The 23,917-nt window shown below is 42.7% G+C and overlaps 1 long non-coding RNA gene across 1 annotated transcript in view; it reads left to right on the top strand.

Annotated features, from left to right (window-relative positions):
* Nucleotides 1-23,917, top strand: part of LOC138283257 (uncharacterized) — a 71,647-nt gene that overhangs the window by 27,616 nt on the left and 20,114 nt on the right. Inside the window, exon 2 of the long non-coding RNA XR_011201155.1 lies at nucleotides 1,579-1,665. This is a non-coding gene — a long non-coding RNA (uncharacterized lncRNA). The remainder of the gene's footprint in view (nucleotides 1-1,578; nucleotides 1,666-23,917) is intronic.

The following is a 23,917-nucleotide window of genomic DNA, read 5'->3' as shown; positions in this document are numbered from 1 at the left end:
ATGCAGCATACACCACCACGGTCAGCAAGTATTATGTCTAAGGTGACCTTGTGTTGAAGAGTCATCAATCTATTGGCTTGCATCTCAGCGGTTATGTTGGCTAATGCTCCTGCAGTCTTGTTTATGACAGCTTCAACCACGCGGGTGAGTCTCCTAATGTCTCTACTCGCAAGGCCTGCTCTAAGTGGATAGAACATGGCTAGGAAGAAATCCGTGCCTACCTCACCTGTAGTGTCTGATTGGTCAACTTCTCTCTTCTGCAGGTGATTGTTTTTGTGGTAGCTAGGAGGCGCAATATTAACAGGGGGTGTAAGAAAGGCTAAATAGCAAGCGCCAGACCATTCTGGTGGGAGGTGAATATAGGCGTTCTTCCCACAAACAAACGCTGTAGCTGGTGTTGCCGCAAATTCATGAGAGCCTGCCTCATTTAAATGTATTGATGTCCCACATTTACTTTGGCCAATCCACTTCTGTCCCTGGCGAGAGAATCAGAGGGGGGCCTTCACACTGGTCACTATTACTCCAATTCTTAGTCCCTTCTTTATGTGTCGTGTAGGAGCTGTTATAACTTTCATGTTCCTTTTCCTCCAGTTCGTTGAACTTCCTCCCACTGTCTATTCCACATGTATTATTTAGTTTTGACAGGAAATCAAGATACCCCAGTGTTTCCTTTGTTATGGACCTTTTCAGAAGGAGTGCTGTTACTGCCATGAACTGGCTTATCCTGCATGTACCATTAAATGAAAAGGGAAGAGTACCATAGGGCATACTGCTTTCAGTAGAATGGGGAGGGAACCACAAAAGTAGCAATCAGATTTATTAAAAAATTGCTGAACTGCCCCCATCATTTTAATGAAAGTGTTATTCATATAATCCGCCCTGTGGGCTTCCTTGTTGGGTGCTAATATAATAAAGTGATGTCCGGGAGCGGAAGCAGTTGTGGGTAGTATCTTATGCATAGGAACATGCCACTCAAGTGCAAAAAACACCACTAATGCAAGGGAGCATACGGAAAGTAATGTAGTAAATAATCCAATACCCTTTTTTCTCTTGTTCCCCCCTCTTTCCTCCTCTGTAACATTGCTATACCTATCTATTTCCCTATCTACTGTATCAGGCACTATTTACAATAATCCCCAGTGTCCTTTGTTTGAAAGCCTCACTGGTCAGCTTATGTACAGGTCCGATCGTTGGTGGTCTTCACCACCGGCAGAGGGTGCAGTCCATCTGTTAAGTCTCTTTATAATTCACACAAACTTTCCTTCTCAGACAGTATCTGGGTCCGATTAGTTCTTGTTCAAACAACTCAGGAGGAGAAGTGCTCTTATCTGAGTGTTCCTCATGAGTTCTTATGTTCCCGTTCAGAACCACTTCCCCGTCTCCAGAAGGTATCTGGTAGGGAATTGTGGTAGGCTGGTACGAGCGGATCAAGTAGAGTCAGAGAAGGGGTATCTGCGTTTTTATTTTTAAAGTTTTATTCTCTGTTTTATTCACAGGATATTTCTCTTATTCACTAATTTAAATTCTTGGTAAGCCTTGGGTCTTCTGCTCCTCTCAATTTCTCTCTTTCTTTCTTAGGTTTCCTCTCCCTCTGGTCTGTTCCGGTTGTGAAGGATGTGGGCGTCTCCCTCGAACTCCGGGCATGAAGGGAAAAGAAAGGAATAGGTAAGTCCTTTTGTAGGATTGGGTGGTTTATTGGGCTCGTGAGGGAAAAAGGCAGCAAGCAGGGTAAGTCCGTGAGGGGGTGGTCAGTGGTGGGGGTTTAGGGTTCCTGGTGTACACACAGTGCCTGGTTCCCTTCCTTCCCCTTTCCTTGTGTCTCACTCTCCCTCCCCGACCTTCCTCCTGCCTCCCTAGTGCCCTTCCCAGTGCCCGTGATTCCCCGTAATCCTCCTGTCCCCAGGAGGGATCGTACCTTGTTAAGCCACGACCCTCCGGGGTCGTGGCGGCATTCGCGTGTCTCCGGCGTCTCTCCTTTCGCCGTTTCGCGCGTTTCCGTACTCCTTCTGCGGTCAAACACCTGTTTCCTTGATGGGGTTGCCAGCAGCTCCGTCCGTCCTGTCGGCGTCCTCTCCTTCTCGTTCTGTTCTTCCGTCGCGTTCCTCCTCCTTCCTGGATCGTTGTCCTTTTTCTCTCTTGCCGCTGGAACCCGGAAGTCGTTGTAACTATTACAGCGTGGCGTCCCCGCGTTGCCAGGGGAACGCAACGTCGTCTCCGGGGAACCCGCCGAGCAATGGCGGATCCGTGGTAAGTAAGACGCGGTCTCCGAGATCCGTCTACAGGAATGTATTCCGTCTCAGAGTCCTGCACGTTGTTAAGCACCCATTGATCATAGGGCAAAGGGCACGTTTTCACATGTGAGGCGTGATTCCAGTTTTTTTTACCGTCACACTTCACAGCAGTTTGGGTCACTAGGAGGATCTGGAAAGGAACCTTCTACTTGGGCTCAAGGCTGGATTTTTTCTGGAAGTTTTTCACGAATATCCAGTCCCCTGGCCGCAAGGAATGGCCGACCCCCTCGAGCCTCCTGGGTAGTGTCTCCTTGACCTGTTTGTGAATAGCACACAATTGTTCAGTGAGTTGCACACAATAATCCATGAATAATGGATAATCAATGTCAGAGAACATCTTTTTCGTAGGCACCCCCCACAAATTGGTTGGTCGTCCCATTATCACTTCATAGGGTGACACCTTAGTTCTAGAGTGTGGCATATTTCGAATGGACAACAGTGCTATGGGGAGTGGGTCTGGCCACTTTAACTTTGTCTCAGCGCATATATTTGCCAATTTGCTCTTTAGGACACCACTGTAGCGACCCACTAGGTCTGCTGCTTGTGGATGACAGGTACAATGAAATTTCTGTTGTATTTGCAAACCCCTACCAACCAAATCCATCACTTGTCCGGTGAAATGGCTGCCATTGTCACTCCAAATTGTTCGAGGCAGGCCATACCTAGGAAAATACTCTTTATCCGTACCATGGCCTCACTGGCAGCGGAGCAATTAGACAGTGGATAGGCCTCCAACCATCTGCTGAAAGTGCACACCACTACCAGCATGTACATTTTCTTATTCACTCGTTCCATTTCCATGAAATCCATTTGTAGGACTTCAAATAGAAGGTCTGGGGGTGCAAAATTTCCCTTCGGGACAAGGGTGCCCTTTCCTATATTGTATGTCTGGCATATTATGCATCTTTGTACATGTGACTGTGCACATTTAGTAATATTCTTGTTACACCAGACCTGGTCTAGAGTGCCCACTATACCCTGTGCACTGATGTGAGCTGGTACATGAGCTGAAGCAGCAATAGCATTTACATAAGCGTCTGGTAACATCCACCTTTTCTTCCTTGTTTTATCCACCCAACATCCTTCTCTGTCCAAGGTGGCAGTACTATGTCACCACTCAAGTTCCTCCAGTGTGACTGCATCCTGGATATCTTTTACACTGTTTATTGTCTGATCCATCATGCCTACCTCTGGCATCCATCTAGCTGTCCTGGCCACATACATGGGTGTCTGTTCACTCTGAGCTGTCTCTTTCGCGATTTGATCAGCATAGGCATTGCCTCTTCCCACATCATTCTCTATTTCTTTGTGGGCTGAACATTTTATCATGGCAGTCTTACTGGGTAACATCAGGGCATTCAGTAATCGCACAATCAAATCCCCATGTTGTATCTTTGTCCCATGTGAAGTCATGAGCCCTTTTTCTTTCCACAATTTTCCAAAGGAGTGCACCACCCCGAAAGCATATTGGCTATCTGTGTAGACATTCACTCTTAACCCCTGGCTCAGTTCGCAGGCTCTTGTTAGAGCTATCAATTCTGCTGCTTGTGCAGAGTTTTGAGATATTTTGTTCATCTCTACTACGGTCTCGAATGTAGTGATGGTATATGCAGCAGTAACCATTCCACTGGGCAATTTGAAACAAGACCCATCCACAAACAGTTCCTCTCCCAATCTTACAGTGGTTGATCGGTAAGGTCAACTCTCTCTTTTGTCTCTTCCTCAGTGGTGATTATACAGTCATGAATGTGTTCGTCAGAGAGGTCTTTGTCTGGGAGGGGCAACAGAGTGGCTTGCAGTAGGAGAGAGCACCAAGATTACATCTTCTGATGGTGATATGGGGTGCAAATAGCACCAACTCATAACCAGTCAATCTAGCATTGGTCAGATGTTGAGTCTGTGTTTTGTTTAATAAAACATCTACTGCATGTGGTACCATGAATGTCAATCGTGGCCCAATACATACGCTTCACTCTGGTTGACAGCAGCCACAGCAGCTGCTTCAGCCCTTAAGCATCGAGGCAATGCTCGAGCCACCGGATCCAACATGGATGAGAAGTACGCACATGGTCTGTTCTTTTCTCCATGTAACTATGTTAGAAGGGCTAAATTGCATCCTTTATTTTCATGTACAAAAAGAATAAATTGTTTCTGATAGTCTGGGGTGGGCAATACTGGTGCATTGCATAAAGCCCTTTTCAATTGTTCAAAAGCCTGCTCGCATGCCTGCGTCCATTGTGAGGGTACATGTACATCCCTGAGGGTGAGAGTTACTAATGGTTTGGCTATCAATGAGAAATTTGGTATCCATTGTCTGCAATATGAGGTAATTCCTATAAAGGCTCCCACCTCTTTCTGTGAACGTTTACCCCCCTTCGACAGGAGGTGCCCTAAGTAGGAGACCTCCTGTTGACAGAATTGTAATTTGGTGAGGGATACTTTGTGACCCAATGTGGACAAGTGGGTCAAAACATGTAGTGTACAGTCTTTGCATTCGTCAAGAGTGTCACCTGCCACTAGTATATCATCAATATGCTGCAATAGCACTCTGTCCTCAGGGAGCTGAAGGGAATCTAACTGATTTTTCAAAATCTGTGAGAAAATGGATGGACTATCAGTATACCCTTGAGGAGCCCTGCAAAACTTGTAACATTTGTGTCTTAGGGTGAACGAGAACAAGTATTGGCTTTCATCATCAATAGGAATGCTGAAGAAGGCGTCCTTCAGATCGATGACTGAGAAGTATTTGGCTGTGGGCGGAATCATGTTGAATAATGTTGTGACATCAGGGACAACAGGGAACTGGGGTACTACAATTTTATTAATGGCACATAGATAAATAACTAATCTGTACTCAGATGGGCATCAGGTGCCGTCTTCTTCACCACGGGGAGTAGAGGACTATTGCAGGGGCTACCAAAACTTTCCTTCATTATTCCCTGGCGTAGCATGTGTTGAATGACTTGGAACAGCCTTTCTTCTACTTCTGGGGCTAGCTTATATTGGGGAATACGAGGTAGAGGAGCACCATCCCTTACCCGTAGTTTAATGGGGTCCACTTTTACAGTACCAACGTCATTTTTGTCCGTGGCCGATAGGGAAGCGTTTATGGTACGTAGCTGTGGATGTGCATCTAGGAGCGATTAGACTGAATAGTTGTGTGTTATTTTGGGATTGGCTATGGTAACATGTACACCATCTGGGGAACAATATATGTGGGCATGCAATTCTCTAAGGAGATTTAAACCCGGCAAATTCTCGTGGCACCCCTCAGTTAGAACTAAGGAGTGGGGGACAGAAAAAGGTCCTACAGTGATGTCAAGTGGCTTGGAGATGGGGCTGTGTACTGGTGTTCCTGCGAACCCACGCAAAATGTTTGTACAGCCAGAAAGGGGCGCCCCAGGGAGAGAGTTGCACATGGCTGAAGTACGTGTAGCACCAGTGTCTAACAGAAATGGATGATCTCTATTTTCTACATTCACAGGTACATAGAGTCCTCGCTGATCAACAGGTATGGCTACTCTCCCATTACCCTCACCTGTGCAACCCTATGAAATATTGTCAATATAATCATCCATGGTGTAGGAATTGTCAAAGTAGTTTGGGCGTGGCTGTTGGGATTCAGCGTGTGCTTTGAAATCATGTCTAGTAACTCCCCCCCTTAACTGTCTGGTATCCCCGTCCATTTCCTCTCTGACCTTGTTGTGTGGTGCCCTGTAAATCTGGACAAGTGTCTTTCCAATGTCCCTCCTTTCTACAATAGGTACAAGCATTTGGCCCAATTGGTCTCTGTCCCTGTTGCGCCCCGGCCACTCTTCCACATTCTCGTCCTCTTTGTTCCATGTTATCACCTTGATAATGCTGGGGAAATGCCTGCACCATAAGCGCCTCTGTTTTTAAGCCCTTCAATTTTTTATCTGTATGTTCTTTTCTAGCTTTAGACATATTTTCATAGTAGGTGGCATAACTAACAGTTCAGAGGGATTCTTTGTTGGCCACATACTCACACAGACATCCTTCTGTAAATTAGACATGAATTTATCAGCAAACATTTGTTGTCCTGTCTGTGTATTAAAGTCCTGCCTACTAAAGGAGTGGAATATTTCCTTAAATCTGGTGAAAAAATCTGACACTTCCTCATCTGCCTTTTGTTTGCAGGCGGACAATTTGTCCCAATCTACATGTGTGCGAGGCACTATAGTCTGAAGGTGTTTTATAATGAGCGCGGGTAGTGTGTGCAAACGTGCACTGGGGAGGGCACCTGGCTCTTGCATGGCATCATCCTCTTCTAAGTCTGCCCAAGTAGCCCCAAATATAGTAGCATCATTCACTTTCTTTATTTGCTGCCAAATAGTGAGCAGGAGTAATGTACCAAAGAACATCTGTACATCTTTATATGTCATAATGGCCATGCTGCTGGAGGCTTCTAATTCCTCATAAAACAAAGTAGGGTTTTTTCTATAGTCAGAAAGACTTTTACTAATACTGACGAGATCTGATCGTTGCCAGGGGGGATGTACATACTGACGAATGAAACCTCCTTCAGCTAAAGCATCAGCTCTAGGGTGAAGTTCGCGCATGGGGAGTTGGCGACTTAGGGCCTTTACAGCCTGAGCATGTGTGAGACATCGTCCCACGGCTTTACACCTATCTACTAATCCAATATGAGTCCCAAACAGACTGTATTCATCTTCCTATATGTCTGCAGGAAAGTCAGTCTTTGCCTCCTCACCTCTACCTTGCAGTATTTTATGCATATGTTGAAGTATAATACCCTGTTGGACATTATTGTAATCTTTGAACTGATGTAGTATTTTTACTACATGTGCCTTTTTATTCTCATCCATCCAGTCCTTTGCAACACTAGTGAGTTGCAATTTGTGTGTGATGGACCTAGAAGTCCTCCCTGTGTTCAAATTCTCTTTACTAAGTCTGAGCGCGAGAAACTCTATTTCGGAGTCATTTTCCTCATGACATAGAACTGAGCGCGAAGTACTCCCCCACGATGATGCTCGTCCCCTGGTCCCAGACGGGACACTATGGGTGGAACTGGTGGCAGTGGAGGAAGAGGGGGGTACTAGTGGTAGTGGTTGTGGAAGGGGCTGAAGTAACGCTATATGTTAGAGGTGGCTGGGAGGGAACCGTCATGGCCACATTTTGGCTGCCATGTTCCTCTTGTGCATTGGGAATTGTGTTTAGATTTGGGTTTGGGGTGGTGCCTGAATTATATTAGGAGCGTAAGGTGGAGGGGGGTTGTCAAGGAGATGTTGCAACAACGAGTCAGGGGGTGTTGAATGTTCTTCTTTTAACTTCTGGGGCACTGAAGGATACATCTTACTTGTTGTCATGCTGAACTCCGTATCCCCCTCCTCAATATTCTGTGGTCTCTGCTGATGAGCTTAGTCAGTTAGCTTTTGGCCTGGGGACTTGTTTTGCTCTCTTATTCGTTCTTTCATTTCTTTCATTCTAACCTTTCTTGCTTCTTTTTCCCAGGTACGATAACTATTCCACATAGCTCCCCGTACTTTCTGCTTATTCAACATTTGTTCAAGGTAATAACGTTTTTCATCATCCCAAGAGCCATTTAATGGCCATTGCCTTTCCCCTCCTTTCCTTGTGTATTTGTGCCATAATGGGCCCCAGAGGGTCGGGCCCGCACCATATTTCTTTAACACAAACCAAGCCGGGCTTCCCTCATCTGGCACAGGTATTGACTCATCCAGACTGAAGGTCCCGAAACAACAACAACACTTAGAAATGCATTTCTTGAGCTTACTCATCCTTATCCTAAAAGCGGATTATGGATGTGAGAAGGTCCTTTACCAAACCAAATGCCTAGGTCAACAATATCTCTGAGCTAAGTTTTCAAGAAGTCAAAACACCCCAAAAGGTACAAAGTGACATAGAACAGTCTCACCAATTAAATGCAGTCAAGTCAGGGGCCGGGTCTTCGTATTCTTGAGACGCAATTTCGTCTACCCTCCTACTGGTTCTCAGTGGAAGAAATTCTTTACTGATGGACGGATGTTGGGGACGTTGGATGGCAGCTGCAAGAAACTTGTCTTATGGCAGGGGCCCCCACGATCCGATGTCTCCGGTCTCCTTTGTCTGTCACAGGCTTTTAGTCTGTCGAATTTCTTGCCATGAGGATCTCAGCAGCAGTGCCTCCATTTTGTTGGGGCTACATTTCCCCAAGGTGTCTTCCAGTAGGAGAGAGCACCAAGATTTACTTAACAGAATACGAAGAGTCAGCGTTGGTCTTCAATTGCATCAATTTATTCGCTGCAGTGGGTTACAAGCACAGCAGCACATGTGTCTTCTCATGCAAAGCAGTAACATTCCCAACCCTTCTCCCTGGTCACCTTTATACCCTAATTTTCACCTCCCTCCCACTGCGTGTGTGCTTAGTTATTTCCATATATGGGCAGGACCCATCCTCAAACTGGTTTAAGCAAGATTAACAGGATGCAGATTGCTTCATAACAGAAATGGTTTCAACTTACAGGATACAGAGAAGGTCTTATCAGAAAACATTCGAAAACTGACAGGATATAGGCAATATCTCCACTGAAGCACTTTGAGCTAACAAGATACGGATAACATCTTTAAGTTAAAATATCTCAGAATAGGGGGAGCTGCAGCATAAACCATCTGCTAAGCATGAGCAAACAAATTCTGAGTAAAGTAGGTCCCAAGGTCAAACAGAGCAACTGCCGTTGCACGCAAGCTGCAGCTCTGCACGTAGTCCATACATAGAGAAATCAAATAGCATACAAAATGGAGTCCTCGTGTCAAGTTAAGAAACTTTCTGTTTCCACAAAATAGGTGATGACAAACATATTAAATATGTATACTTCTTTAACTGACCTGCCTACTTACACTTGTGAATAAACCTAACTGAAGAATATTCCTGTATGAGTCAATCATCTTTTTAGCAGGCAGACACATTTACAATCTCACACCTCACATTTTCCCTGCTTTACAAGATTTGGAAATTGAAGTGTGAATGCAGATTTATTAAAAAAAGATCAGCGTTACTGTTGATGTTCTTAAGTTAATGTAAGTGATCTAATAATCAATTTACTGAGCCCTGGCCTGGTTGCACTAGCAGTTTAAAGAAAAGTAGCTTTTAAAAGTTGCAACGCATGCATGTTTTCATTCATTCAGATTTTATCCTTCCTTCATGCAAAAGGCAAAATTGTGCTTTTTCTACAGTTTTGTTTGTTTTGTGCTGTAACAATTTACAGGCATCAGCAGAATTCTGCGTGCCTGCCAGAAGAGCTTACATAATTATTATATGCTCATGGTTGATGTTGCTTGCTAGTTGAACTATACTTCATTCATATTTTCAAGCACCTATTAATTAGTAATGAAATGTCACTTCACATGTATGTAAATCAAAAGTCCTACTTGACTTTTGATTTGGTGGCGGGGAGCTTCTAGAGTAAGCCTGTTTTATGTGAGGCAACTTCTAAAATGATGATTGGTTTTGTAAATGTATCTTTGTTATTGCAGCCCGTGGTGCCATTTCATACCATGCAAAGGGCATGATTTTTTTCTCTCTAAAACCTACATAATGTGCTGTTCTTGAAATGTAAGCAAGGGCTTTATATAAAGAGGCAGACTCCATGTCAGTCTTCTTATTGCCACACACTTACAGTATTTTGAGACTTTCTTTGCCTTTTAAAACTGAGCACACTCTGACAGTTTTCAATTTGACTTTGTAATTGAAATATTTTACCCTTGATTTATGATATTAATCCTGAATTGAATGACTAACTAATCTTTTTGGATTTTGTAATGATTCATAAAACTGTTCATAAAATGTAATGGTTTTCACTTTGAATCTTGTGTGGCTTTCCTTTATTGTTTTTCCTGTGTAAATTATGTGCCTAGGGCCCTCATCCCTTGGGGCTCATATGGCCATGAGCTGTACAATCAGCCCCTTCATTAGTAGAAAGCACGAACATCATCAAATCTGGGGCAATCGTATGCAACTACTACTGTTTGTTCTGTCAAGTAGCTACCTCCTTTTGTCTTAATGAAGCACCTACCCTGGACACTGCAGCAGTACGGGACACAATTGCTGCAATTTGCTAATAGAGAAGAGCTGTCTGGATCCTCCAACACCAGGGAGGTCTCTGTGGCCCATTCGTACAATGAATAGGGTTCAAGGGACAACCCAACACACAGGTGGGTCTTGTAAAGGTTGACTATTGACCCCCCACATACTTTACCCAGGATATGTTTAGCAAAAAGATATTTTGATCTTGAGAGGTGCATGCTCTATAACTGGAGGTTGCATAACTCATGAGGTTCCTGCATGTTTTCCTCCATGATAGGAAAGGCACTCGTTAGCGTAGAAATGCCATCATGTCAATGAGGATTGCCTCACCCATCAGACCAAGAAGATGGAATATGACTTCCAATGTTGAGATTTCCTGTCAAAATTCGTTTTTGCCAATGCTTCAATGGTCAGTGGCACATTCCCATCATGGAGCCCAATCTAATGCTAGGCAGGAGCTACCAGCCCTTAACTTAGTACAGTCATTCATGAATAATATGCGCAACGTCAGTCTTTCAAAGTGTATTCCAATATGCATTGTTTGCAGATCATCTGTCACAATAGAAGACGTGCATCTGTGAGAAGTCTTCTGGAATGGAGGTGTAGGTTTAGAAAGCTTTTTTTATGAACAGACGTCTGGGCTCTAATCTTCAATGGGGAGGATACATTAGATTCCTGGCATGGAAACGGTTATTTGGTCATTCAATACTACAAAATTAGCAGGGCCGCAACATCGGAACTGTGCTCAAACATACAAACTAAACCTTAGTGATAGCTGCATTTATATAAACCTTTTCTGCACAGACTTTCAGAAGGAGAATGAACTGCATGTGACTTTAAGACATCAGGCAGTAAAACATTGCTGGGGAGTTCTATGTCATCACAGACTGACTCTTTGTAGGGTACCAGAACCCAAAGTGAACTGATGAATGCAGGTAGATGAACTTATATGTATTTTTCCCTGTTGTATGGCAACTTTGAAAAAGCTTTTCTGAATGATTAATTCAAAACCGTATCCTCATAATTTTCAAGATCAAAAGCATTTACAGGTTTTTCAAAAACAATTCTGTCCAGTGCCATTCCAGGAGATATGCATCAACAACAGATTTTGTATGTGAATAACTTCCATTACGGTTTAAATTTATAGATGTGCTGAACATAGGTAAAATCGATCTTGAATCCAGATCCCTAGGTTTACTTTAAAATCTCAGGTTTAAATACTATGAATAGGAAACCTACTGCCAGACCCAAGATGTACAGAGTGATGGCTCAATAGCAATATTGAACACATGGGGTTATTAAAAGTTTTTAGTAAGCATCATAAACTCAACATCATGGGACCTGCAGAGTAACTTTAAGCAGACTTGTAATGCAATATGAGCTGAGCCTATCTCTCACTTATACATTCTCCATAACACTGCTGCACACTTTGATCCAAGACAAGATGGCGCATCTTCCTGAGAGGCTTGCGCCACTGTTGAACCATTTTTAGTAACTCAGCAGCAGCGCAAACCTGCGTTGCCTTACTGTGCACCAGGGAGGTGTAAAATGGGCATTGAGGTGTGTTTTCCCATACAGCACCCATGGATTTTGACACATCCCCTGACTTACAAGAGCCTGAAAACCTGGGGATGTGTTAAAACCTTACTCCTCCTCAGGGGAGGCACAACGAGGAGAAATATGTTCATTTCTCCTCATTTTTTCTCTCTGTGTGCTGCATTCTTGCAAGGGGGCCTGCGTTGCCGCTAGGCAGCTAAAAAGGAGCTAGTGCAGTCGTAAGTGACAGGAATGCACTGTATCGCTTAGATACGGTGCATTCCTGCCCTTTCCTTTTGACGCCGGGCAGCACAGAAAAATTACTTGCTGCTCTGCCCTGCGCCAAATTCTCCTAAATTTGACCCTATAAGACCGACTCTCAGGTGACTCACGCACTACACCAAATGCTCCCACATAGCAAGTACAACACTCCCCCAACCAGGCACTTGCCCACGGTGTTTCATGCTACAGGCCCGATAATGCATGCCAGTTCCTTGTAGTGAGGAAAAAACTACAGGACAAATTCAGTTACAGTAACCAAAGGAGCTTGGAGCAGTCGCATGGGCCTGCCCAGCGCATTTAATGGTTCATGTGTCAGAAAAAGCTAGCATGCATTCACATTAAATGTTTACTTAATTGCTGTAGCTGCAGTGAATGCTTCTCGCCTGTTTTCACTGAATTTCTGTGCCACCGGGCCAGCAGTGCCTCTGGTCCAGCGACTGCATTCCCTCAGCATTAGGCAGTGCACTGGCAGCCGAATCAGAGGCCTGACTCGATGCTCCAGCTGTCTCTGGGCTCCCTGTGATCTTTAGGTGAGCATTTTCAGGCATGTCTTTGAAATGACGGGCTATACACCCCTTCTTTGATGGCACCCAGGCACGATGCCAGTGCAACATGGAGACCGTGGAAGATCAACATTGTCACCAGGCCTGCACGCTCAGCGACACGTCTCCGAATAAAGAAAGCAGGTTACGAGCATGCTATCTTTAGTTTGGATGTTGCCAAGGCAAGAACGAGACACGTTTTTTGATATCTCTCTTACCCTTATATGTGACATGCCAAGGAGGTAATTAATTGCTTGATTTCTGAACTGGGTTTGTGAGCGTATTTTCCACTTGCTGTTGCTAGACAACTTTTTACTGCGCGGTGCCATGGTGGCGTTAAGTAGCACACTGTAAATTACGGTGTCTTTCTGTTCAATTTGAGCGAGACTCGCTGTATGCTTAGCCATGAAACATATTTTTAGCTGACATACAACCCTGGCGACCTGAGTCGGCACATCATTATGGCGAATACAGGTATCTTGCGCCAAGATCAACAGCGCTACCAGGGGCACCGGATTCTGCACTGTTTGCGAGCTTAATTTGAATAATAATAATAATCATCATGGGGTATTAATGGTCTATCTCAAGCCTTTCTTCCTCCAATTGCTCTTTGGCATCTCAACTTTGAAGGATAATTTTCTTCCTTGCTTTCTCCCTCTTTTCCTATCGTTCTCCTCCTACTTGTTTCTCTCGTTCCTGCCTTTCTCTGTCTTGCACTAGGTCCAAGCCTGATGTCGAAACACTGACCATGTCCCGTAAACATGAATGCGGGTGCCCACTACAGGTGTATCCAATGTGCCATGGGGTCCTAGAAGTTGAAGGGAGAAAATGCCTCCGTGGCTGTTGTTTAACCTGTGATATTCAGCAATAATGAGGGTTCTGTGGGCCCCTGGGCCACTGCACCTGCCGCAGCAACGGAAGCCGCGTCATTGGGGCCCGTCATCCTCAATCCCCGCCAAAAAAATAAGTACTGCTCACTGATGTCCTACTGGCCGTTTCCTTTCCCGGCTCTGGTTTCGCAGGCAGGACCTGGGAGAAGACGGGCAGCGCTACTTACTGCACAGACTGGACACGTGGACATAATCAATAGGAGGCGCTTCCCTGCTACTGTGGCGCGCGCTGGGCTCCAGGGAACCCCGCGGGAGACATGGCCTGCTCAGGCGAGCACCCTCGTGTTTCTTGGAGTCTAAACGCGAACTTCTGCAAGGAAATATCAGCAAAATCGTATGTAGCCCTAAATTCAGTGCCTAATTTGTGCTTGTTCTTTCCGGTGCGGAGCACGGGCACTTATTTTTGAGGCCAGTACTTATTTTTCTGTCTCAATCATTTACTGCGAGCAAAAGACACAAAAGCGCCACAGTGAGAGAAAGCAGAAAGCTGCAAAAGGGAGCTGAAGGGGCAGGAGTGGTTAGGCCCGAAATGGCTTCAGGATTACGGCTCCCTCAGTATTCAGTGTTCGCACATTTAATTGCAGCAGCCACACGTTTAAGAGGATGGCTTTGGGTGCTGGCACGTTTTTTATTTACAAATTAAGCAGTGCCTAGATAGCGTCTAGAAGCAAACAGATGTGCAACAGTGCACGGACCAATAATAGTGAATGGACTAACACAATTAAGGCAGGGGACATATTTCTGTAAATCTAGTGCAAGGCACCCACTAGCGAGCGGAGGGAAAGGGTGAGGGGCGACCACCGCTCAATTCTCTGTCAAAGGGTGATGTTTTTGGTTGGCCACTTTTACGCACACCCAGGTCTGCCCCATCTGTACATTTTCACACCCCAAGTGTACATTCTCTATACGGCCCCCCTGCCGTGGGCAATTCAGTTCGTTTTCACATTGCATTTTGCGCAGTCAGATTTTTTTGGTTATTGAGGTAGCGCCCAGACCGCGAAAAATTGAGGATTAGGCCCCTCTGTTTTCTTCGTTTTGAAGATGATTTGAAATGGAAGAGTGTGGGCAGCTTCAGTCAGCCACATCCCACATACTGCGCAGGGCCCTGCTGGTGGAGCCTCGCGGCCAGTTTCCTCTGTTTTTCATCGACTACTAGCTTTATGACTTCATTATTTTTCATCCAGGCTTTGATGGCACAAATTGAGCTCTTTCTCACAGTTCATTGCTCCAATTTCTATCAAATTATATTTCTATTTGTACGTCCTACTTTCATCATCAATTCTCGTCTGCCTTGCAGATACGAGATGTCGAAGTTTTAACTCTGAGTTATAGGTAAGATAGCAGTTAGTAAGAAATGGGTTCCCGCCGGAAGCAGAGTAAGTACAGTGCCTCCAGAAAGTGCTGTTGCTAGCAATTTAATGACTTTTTTCATTTTTATACTGGTAATCTATTTGTTAAAAGAATGAATTACAAAATTACACAGAGACTGAAACTGAATACCAACCAACTGTAAATCAGTGGGGTGTGTATGATAAATTTCATACTGGTGTCGAGAAATCGTCCAAGAGTGTCGGAAGGATACTAAAGAATACATCAAAATATAAACAGAAATGTAATGTATTACAGTTTGACATCAGACCTGCACTATAAATACTAAACGCCCACTTCTCAAATTAATTAAACACATAATACATTTAATATGAATAGTAAAAAATACGTTGGTGTTGAAGGCAAAAGTGCTTTGACCTATGAATTACACAATTGTTGCATTTTGTCTTTAATACAAATATTGTACATTAAAAAGATTTCTGAATGAGCTGATCCCATTCCCTAACCTGGCCGCAAACTACCTCTATGATATGCTTTGTTAGTGGGTGTTTTTACCGCACAGCATTTGACACTTAGGGCCTGATTTATACTTTTTTAGCGCCGTATTTGCGTCAATTATATTTTGTAAGTTTGCGCCACTTTTGCGTCACAAAATGACGGAAATGCCACACAAAAAAGCATATATATGGGCCCTAGTCCGCTTCTAGGTGCTGTGAGCATACATTGGCCTGCGGTTGTGATTCGGCCAGCATAGGTTACCCACTAGGGATTTCCATATCGACATAGAACATCCTTCTGCACAGTTCTGAGAGCCTGATGTATTTAATATGTTTATAGAGTGTTGCATGATGCAGATGTCACCATGCTGGATTTGTAAACTGGACACGGAGTAAGGGGGTCAGGATAGTTTTTTAATTTTAACCATCTTTACGTCAAAACAGCTAAACTTGCTGTAGCTATGCTTAGTATATGTTTGAAGCATCTGAGGATAACATCTCCTTCTGCTCATATTAAAAAACGAGAAAATCAAGTTTTAGAGACACATACATGTAAGGGTTACTTGCTTATCTTTTGTAAAGCTGGTAGAAATAACATGACTTTATTAAAATGATTAAAACTGTACTGTGAATATGACCTGAACACATTACATGTTAGCATTTTGATAAGTGAAAATGATTAATGGTAATGATTCTGAGGATACTTCTAGTCCAAGAACCTCCTTCTTCAGGGCAGGTTGACATTTCTTCCTCGGCGCCTTAGCTGAACAGAGCATTTTCCGAAACTATGGCGTAACCTTGAAAAGCCAAGCACATGTGCGACCTATTTAAAAATGACTTTTAGAGCCTGTAAACCAATACTTTGGTTTATGAGTAAAAGGTAAGGCACCGGATTTGAAAAGTCACTGCTTTTTGCTCCAGCTTCATGATCTTACATGACACCAGGAGGGATAAACTCCTGAAAGAAAAAGATGACAGGAAATGGCCCTATATACGGTACAACTGCACTGGAAGTCACTCTACCCTTCTTTAAGTGAATGCAGGCAACATACAATCTAAAGATTGGAGCGGTGTAGGTTGAATCTGAGAACCCTTTCTCAAAAAAGCTTTGATGGGATACTTTCAGGATCCAAAGAGACCTTTGAAAAGAATCTGGACAGAAGATTTCCTAATTTTGATGACAGTCTTATCAGACCTTCAAAAGAAACAAAGACCGAGCCGTGAGAACAATGTATTCCAAATAGAACAATCTGTAAGGATGTTGAGAGAATAGTTTGCATCTCAGTTTAAGTCAGGAGTAAAGTGTCTAATCTACCTCTAATGTGTCACCACGATGCCATTGTTCAAAGGACCTGTGAATTCATGCAAATGAAGTAACATTGTAATTCCAAAAAAGATTGCACATTCAAAGATGGGAAATATGATTGGTGGTGCAATTGAGATGTATTTTATTAACTGCATTTAGCATTTCTGCAGTTCCCAGTGGTGGGTTTTGCTACTAGGTATGACCTGTAAGATTCTATCTGAATATTAGACTGTAGGTGGCATTTTATATTTTATGGACTAAATACAGAAGTCTGCAGTAAACTCTGAGTTGTGTACTCCCACAGTGACATGTCTTGGAATAACATCAGACATCATTTCCATCTTTGCCTGTAGTCTAATATTAAAGATAATAGGTCAATGTCTCTGTTAAAACCAGCTGACATAAACCCATTGACGTCACTACTTCATTATGTTTGTGGAGAGCATATAAGAACCTGTTGCTCACCTGACATTCTGGACTCCATTAGTATTTACAATATTATACTGGAGAAATGATTGTTGAAATAAAACTATGGAGAGCAAAATCACTGTGCCCAAAGAACCTAAGGAAAGAAGAGTTTCCATACAAGTTAAATAGCATGCCATTCCCAAACACTGACTTTAGATCATTTGTATTAGGCAAACGTTCTGGACTTGGACTGAGTCCCATACCAAACCTACTTCAAGATGGGGGCATTGTATCATTTGGAATTATCTACCTGGCTGTAGTAAAGTCATGGTTGAGACTGGATCTGATACACCCTAAATCAAGCAAAAAGTGCAACCTGCAGCCAGGAATATTTTAGGCCCAAACAATCCATCTGAAACTACCAACCTGTGGAGATATAGGTACTCAAATAAATCTCACTTCCTGAAGGCATTCAAGACTGTCAGAAATGGTAGTATTCATCAATGCATCTATGACCAGCCTCTCCTTGTAGGGAACCAGGGATATTTATGTGAAATGTACATCATTCAGGACCAAGATGAAGAGACTATATGCTTGTGCCTGTAGAAATTTTGAAGATATTTGAGGCACATATTTTTACATCAGCTATTTGTATAAGTATAGGCTTATATGAATTGATTTTATTTTAAGTGACTTTTAAATGACCCACGCAGGACAGAGCACAGCCAAACAGTAGCAGCAAGCATTGATACGGGATACCATTTTGGTGTTCCAAAGGTCAAGACATCTGCACATAACCATATGGAAGAAGTCATCTAGTAAATTTGGTCTATTTATTGTGTTCCCCAATTCCTGTACATGGCAATTCAAATGGTGCACAAGATTAGTGACATGGAATTTAGAAGTCGAGGGTGTAGAGCCAGGTGAGAAGGTAATTTTAGTCCTGTGGATACCAAAAATAAGGAATTGCGACATAAAACAACATAGAGATTGGACCAACAAGAGTTAGGTGGAGAAATTATGAGAACGGGAGGGTACAACCAGCTGTACAGCAGACAAATAGCTTGGGATATATAGGTGGCACTCTGGGATGTGATTGGTGCAATATTTTAATCAAAGTTGTGCAGCAAAAAAATCAACAATGCATTTTAATCAAGGTCTTGGTCACATTTTCAATTCATCAAATATTGTTTTCATGCAGATGTTTGTTCCTTTCTATCTATACTAGCCATATGGGGAAACATAGTTCATTATACATATATGTATTTGTATACAGTTTTTCATTTCTTTCTACATACAAAATGGGAACTGTAGTTCATATTGACCAAATTGTCCAATCTAATGAGTAAGTTTACAACTCCATTCCCTCTTTTAAACAAAAAAATCAATAGATGGTCAAGATGCCAAATATATACAGAGCTAGTGGAGTAAGCTGTTGACTGAGCTATTCACTAATGACTAGGCCATTCGTAATGGGTATGACTTGAGTTTTCAACCCGGAATCAATCATGCCTCCAACATTTGTCACATTTGTGTCAAGTCTTCCATAGCTGATCTGATCAAAACAAACAATATAAACACTGTGTGAGTTACTTCATAAGCCACAGTTGCACTTTGGACTTGAATAGCCCTATCAACACATACCAACACATTTGTACTTTTTAATATAATAATTTGAAAATTGTGCAACAGAGGAGTGAGCAAGGTGAAATTAAATTTAAGCAGCTGTATAAATTCCAAAAACGGGTAGTGGCTGCAGGCTGCAACCGAATTGTTTAATGAGAAAAATATATAAAACAATGAAATGAGCAAGTGGGACTTACTTACAAAATCAAAAATGAAGAAGTGGCAACAAAAAGTCCAACATCTTGTAATATTAAAAATGAAGAAGAATAATAGGCGGTGGGAGATCACTTCATTGGGGAAATACCTTGGGGTGAATCGAATCCCAAGAAGGCTGAGAATCTTTTTTAAATGCCAAGTCCTCGTTACACAAGAGTTGAAATGCTTCAAGAAAGGGGAGGAGACTATTTCGCATGCTCTAAACAGAAAATTGTAAGATAAATAAAATATGACAAAATTGAACAGGGAGAACTGAAAAAGGAAATTGTGGAACTAGAAAAAGAAACAAAAGATTCGGACAAACAAGTTGATGTAAAGGAGATGTTGTTTAAAGTGGTAGAATGCTTGAAAAAAGCACGAAGAAACAGTTACATTGAGAAAACAAAGGAGATTTTTCTGTGACAAAAATGACTATTTAAATGGACAATTGTACACATTTGCTGAAAGATATGAGTCATAAGGAAAAGGGAGGTCCTAGATAGCATAGATGAAACTAGTGGAAGTACAGAATGCTCTGGACCTGCTTCGGATGAAGAGAGAACATCAATCGGAAAAGGTACAAAAGATTGTATATTGACTTTTTTTAGATGGAATCTGCCTCATACACATCACCCAGAAAGCAGTAGCAGCTCGCGAGCCGCGAAAGGGGCGGGGCGGGGAGGAGGCGCTCAGGGGGCACAGGGGAGCGGCAGAAAAATGTAATTACATTTAAACAAAAACCAAAAAACACTTACCTCTTCGGTGCAGTACCATGCCGCGCTCCTATGTCCCTCGTTGCTGCTGCAGGCACAGGCTTTCGAGCCTGCCTGGCGGCCAATCCTGGCACTGCCCAAAGCAGTGTCAGGATTGTCTAGGAGCGCCCAGGCTGACTGGGAGGCTGTGCAGGATCTCTCCAGCCTACAGCACATGCGCTCTGAGGGGGAGTGCTGAGCACTCACCGTCAGTGCACATCACCCTGTGGCCCGCCCCTTTTAAAGAAAACTATAATAAACATTGTTTATTATTGTTTCCTTTAAAAGGTTTTGCAGCTGCCGCTACTGGGGAAGGGAGGTGATGCTCCTCCGCCCATACGGAGGAGCCGTCACTGCCAGAAAGGAAGCAGGGCAAGGCCAAACAAAAATCCCATAAAGGAAAACAAGGTGAGGAAAACAAAAGCAGAGCGAAACGCACACATAAACATGATATGGAAAGCAAATAAACCAAAAGAAGAGACATTCAAAATGTCCATAATTAGCCTATCAGGAAGGAACTACCCTGAAAACGAGGAAAACATTGGGAAGAAAAGATTGAGGGGCATATTTATACTCCGTTTGCGCCGGAATTGCGTCGTTTTTTTTTACGCAATTCTGACCCAAAACTAACTCCATATTTATACTTTGGCGTTAGACGCGTCTAGCGCCAAAGTCCATGGAGTTTGCGTCATTTTTTTGCGTGGACACCTACTTTGCGTTAATGAGATGCAAGGTAGGCGTTCACGTCTGAAAAATTGACTCCGAGGCATGTGCGTCGTATTTATACTCCCGGGCAAAATTCACGCCCGGGAGTGGGCGGGTCAAAAAAAATGACGTCTACCCTCGTTAGCGTCATTTTTTAACGCCTGCTCAGGGCAGGCGTTAAGGGACCTGTGGGCTCGGAAGGAGCCCAGAGGTGCCCTCCCATGCCCCCAGGGACACCCCCTGCCACCCTTGCCCACCCCAGGAGAACACCCAAGGATGGAAGGACCCATCCCAGGAAATTAAGGTAAGTTCAGGTAGGTATTTTATTTTATTTTTTTGGGTGGCATAGGGGGGCCTGATTTGTGCCCCCCTACATGCCACTATGCCCAATGGCCATGCCCAGGGGACATAGTCCCCTGGGCATGGCCATTGGGCAAGGGGGCATGACTCCTGTCTTTGCTAAGACAGGAGTCATTTCAATGGGGGTTGGGAGTGAAAAAAAATGACGCAAATCGGGTTGAGGCGAAAAATTTGCCTCAGCCTGACTTACCCCATTTTTTGACGCCCAAACTCCATTTTCCCCTACGCCGGCGCTGCCTGGTGTACGTCGTTTTTTTCCACGCACACCAGGCAGCGCCGGCGGCTAACGCCGGCTAACGTCATTGATTAAATACGGCGCCCGCATGGTGCTTCAGAATGGCGTTAGCCGGCGCTAATTTTTTTGACGCAAAACTGCGTTAGCGCAGTTTTGCGTCAAAATGTATAAATATGGGCCTGAATTTCCACCAGGAGCTACATTTTAACGGTTGAAACCAAACATGATATTCACAAATTTATACACAAATTAAAGGTATGAACATTTTCTGAAGCAAAATATTGAATGCAAAGAATGTATATAGAATGTAAATCTAGATATATAATGTAAACTAACTATACAAGGTATGGAGTTACTAATTGCCCTGCTAAGGAGTTACACACTGGCCACAAGTCTGTCCCACTCCACAACCAGTGGATACTGGTAAATACAGTTCAAAGCAGTACATAACTTAGAATTTTTCTTGTGGTCCCTTGAGAGTTAAAGTGCAGACAGTGCTGTTACTCCTTGACACCAGCGTTTCTTTCTTGTGAACTTTTCAGAAGGGCAAATATTCCTTGTGGGAGAATATGACCTGCTACTGAGTGTCTGTGGGTGGGTGCCATACAGCTCACTCCAAAAACTAATCACCAGCTTCCCCAAGGGGATGGAGCTTGTATGTACTTTGCTAAGGGAGGAAGTCACATGCTGGTCCCACTCCTTCCCAGTACAACATGGTAATTGAAGTTCAGGCCAGTCCATATCTTTTTATTTTCTTGTTGTTACTTGAGTGTTAAAGTGCACCAAGTGTTGTTAGCCTTTGACACCTGTGTGTCTTTCTTCTAAACTGTTCAGAAGGGCAACGAGTCCTTTTGGAGGGAATATGAGCTACTGCTTAGTGTCTATGTGTATATGAATGAGTGTCTAACAGCTTTCAGGTGCAGACTCATGGCTCAAGACAGAAGTCACTATACCCCCAGGGTATATAGAGCTTGTATATACATTGATAAGGGATGGGGGTCACACACTGGTCACAGGTTCCAGGCTTCCTTGGTGCATCATGGTTACTGCAGTTCAAGGCAGTCCATAACTTACAATTGGTATTGTTTCATTCTAAATTACCCTGCCCGGTTTGAAAAATGACAAAGATGGAGAAGACATGGAAAGAAATGAATGGACATTACTTCAGAATTTAATATAGACCAGTCAAGAGCAGGACTAAGCAAACTGAGAGAACAATCAAAATATTGTCCTGTCTTTCCACCTGGGAACAAAGTGTATTTGTTTTCTAAATGTGTAATGAAAGATCTGGAGGAGAAGAAAAAAGTAAAAAATGAAAAACCAGAGAACCTCTGAGGCTGAAAGGAAGGGCATTGGACCAACTGAAAAGCAATGGCAGTTCAATTATAAAGGCATTGGATAAAGTTGGGAACATTGTTATCCTCTCTGAAGAACAATACATGGAGGAAGTATATAAAGTCCAATGGCACAGATAAGAGAGAACTATGAAGAAAAATGTATGAGCTGGAAAGAAAGAGGCATTCTTAGTGAAGATGAAGTCTGTTTTGTAATGCTGGGAAATCATGTGAAGCCTACTAAATACTGTTTGCCCAAAGTGCATAAAAATGCAAAGAATCCTCCTGGCAGACTGATAGTTTCCAGCATTGGGTAATTATTTGAAAGAACATCAACATTTATAGACATATCTCTGGCACAAAAAAATTAAACAATCGAACTATTATTTACCAGATACAATGAATTTATTTTCCATTTAGAAAATATTCAATGAAGTGAAAGCTTTCATATCATAACAAATGGATGTAACCTCTTTGTATTCATGCATAAACAATGAGTTGGGCCTATAAGCATGTTAGTTCTATAAATATATTCTGAAACAGAGAACATCAATAAATGGAAAATGTTGCTGGAAATTATTGAGATTACACTCAATAACAACAATTTCTTATTTGGCTATGACATTTTCCACCAAACCTACAGAATTACAACAGGCAAATTATTTGCCCAAGATATGCCACCCCAACTATGGGAAGGTGTAAAAAGTAATTTGCTTGTTCTAGTAAACATGAAAAATATTTGGAAAACTTTGTAATTTGTTTTTTTTCATTGACAATCTCTTTGTGATCTGGAATGGAATGAAAGAGAGCCTTGAGGAATACCTTTCCAGTTCAAATAACAATCCGCACAATATTCATCTTACACATTCAATCAGTTCAGAAAGTATTGATTTCCTCCATATGTGGGTCTATGGACAATTAGGAAAATGTGACAACTGTTCAAAGGAAAACCACAACAAGCAATCATTTATTGCAAGCTTCCAGCCATCATGACAGAAAGCTGAATGAGGGCATTCCATATGGAGGGATATTAAAAATAAAAAGAAATTGCTTCACCGACAAGGAAATATATAAACATCTGCTGAAGATAACAAAAATATTTCCATCATGAGGTTACCCTATGGTGGTTGTATACAAAACACATGTATGAATGCTCAGTGTAAAAGTAGAACTGTTGAAATACACGACAAAAAGAAAGCTGATAAAACTGAAATAAGATTCATAAATACTTAAAACAAGGAGATCAAATTAGAGGTATTCTTCAAAGACATTGGCATTTATTGAAAAATTACCTTGCTCTAACAGACACAATAGGTGATTCCCCTGATGATATTTGGAAAAGTACCTTAATAGCTATGATTCTTGATAAGAGGCACTTTCAAGTGACAAGTACACCAGTGTGGCTGGAGAAAAATAGGCTTCTGGAAACACAAGCACATTCCTTGTAAATAGGGCATGAAAACACTTCAATATGATGTTATTAGTATAAAATACACAATCAGAAAACACACCATATGCAAGAGCACATTTGTAGTGTAAGTACTGAAATGTCCATGCAATATGA

This window comes from Pleurodeles waltl, chromosome 3_1 (genome assembly GCF_031143425.1).
Source record: "Pleurodeles waltl isolate 20211129_DDA chromosome 3_1, aPleWal1.hap1.20221129, whole genome shotgun sequence".
Classification (NCBI taxonomy): Eukaryota; Metazoa; Chordata; class Amphibia; order Caudata; family Salamandridae; genus Pleurodeles; species Pleurodeles waltl.
This window is presented reverse-complemented; position numbering and strand designations above follow the sequence as displayed.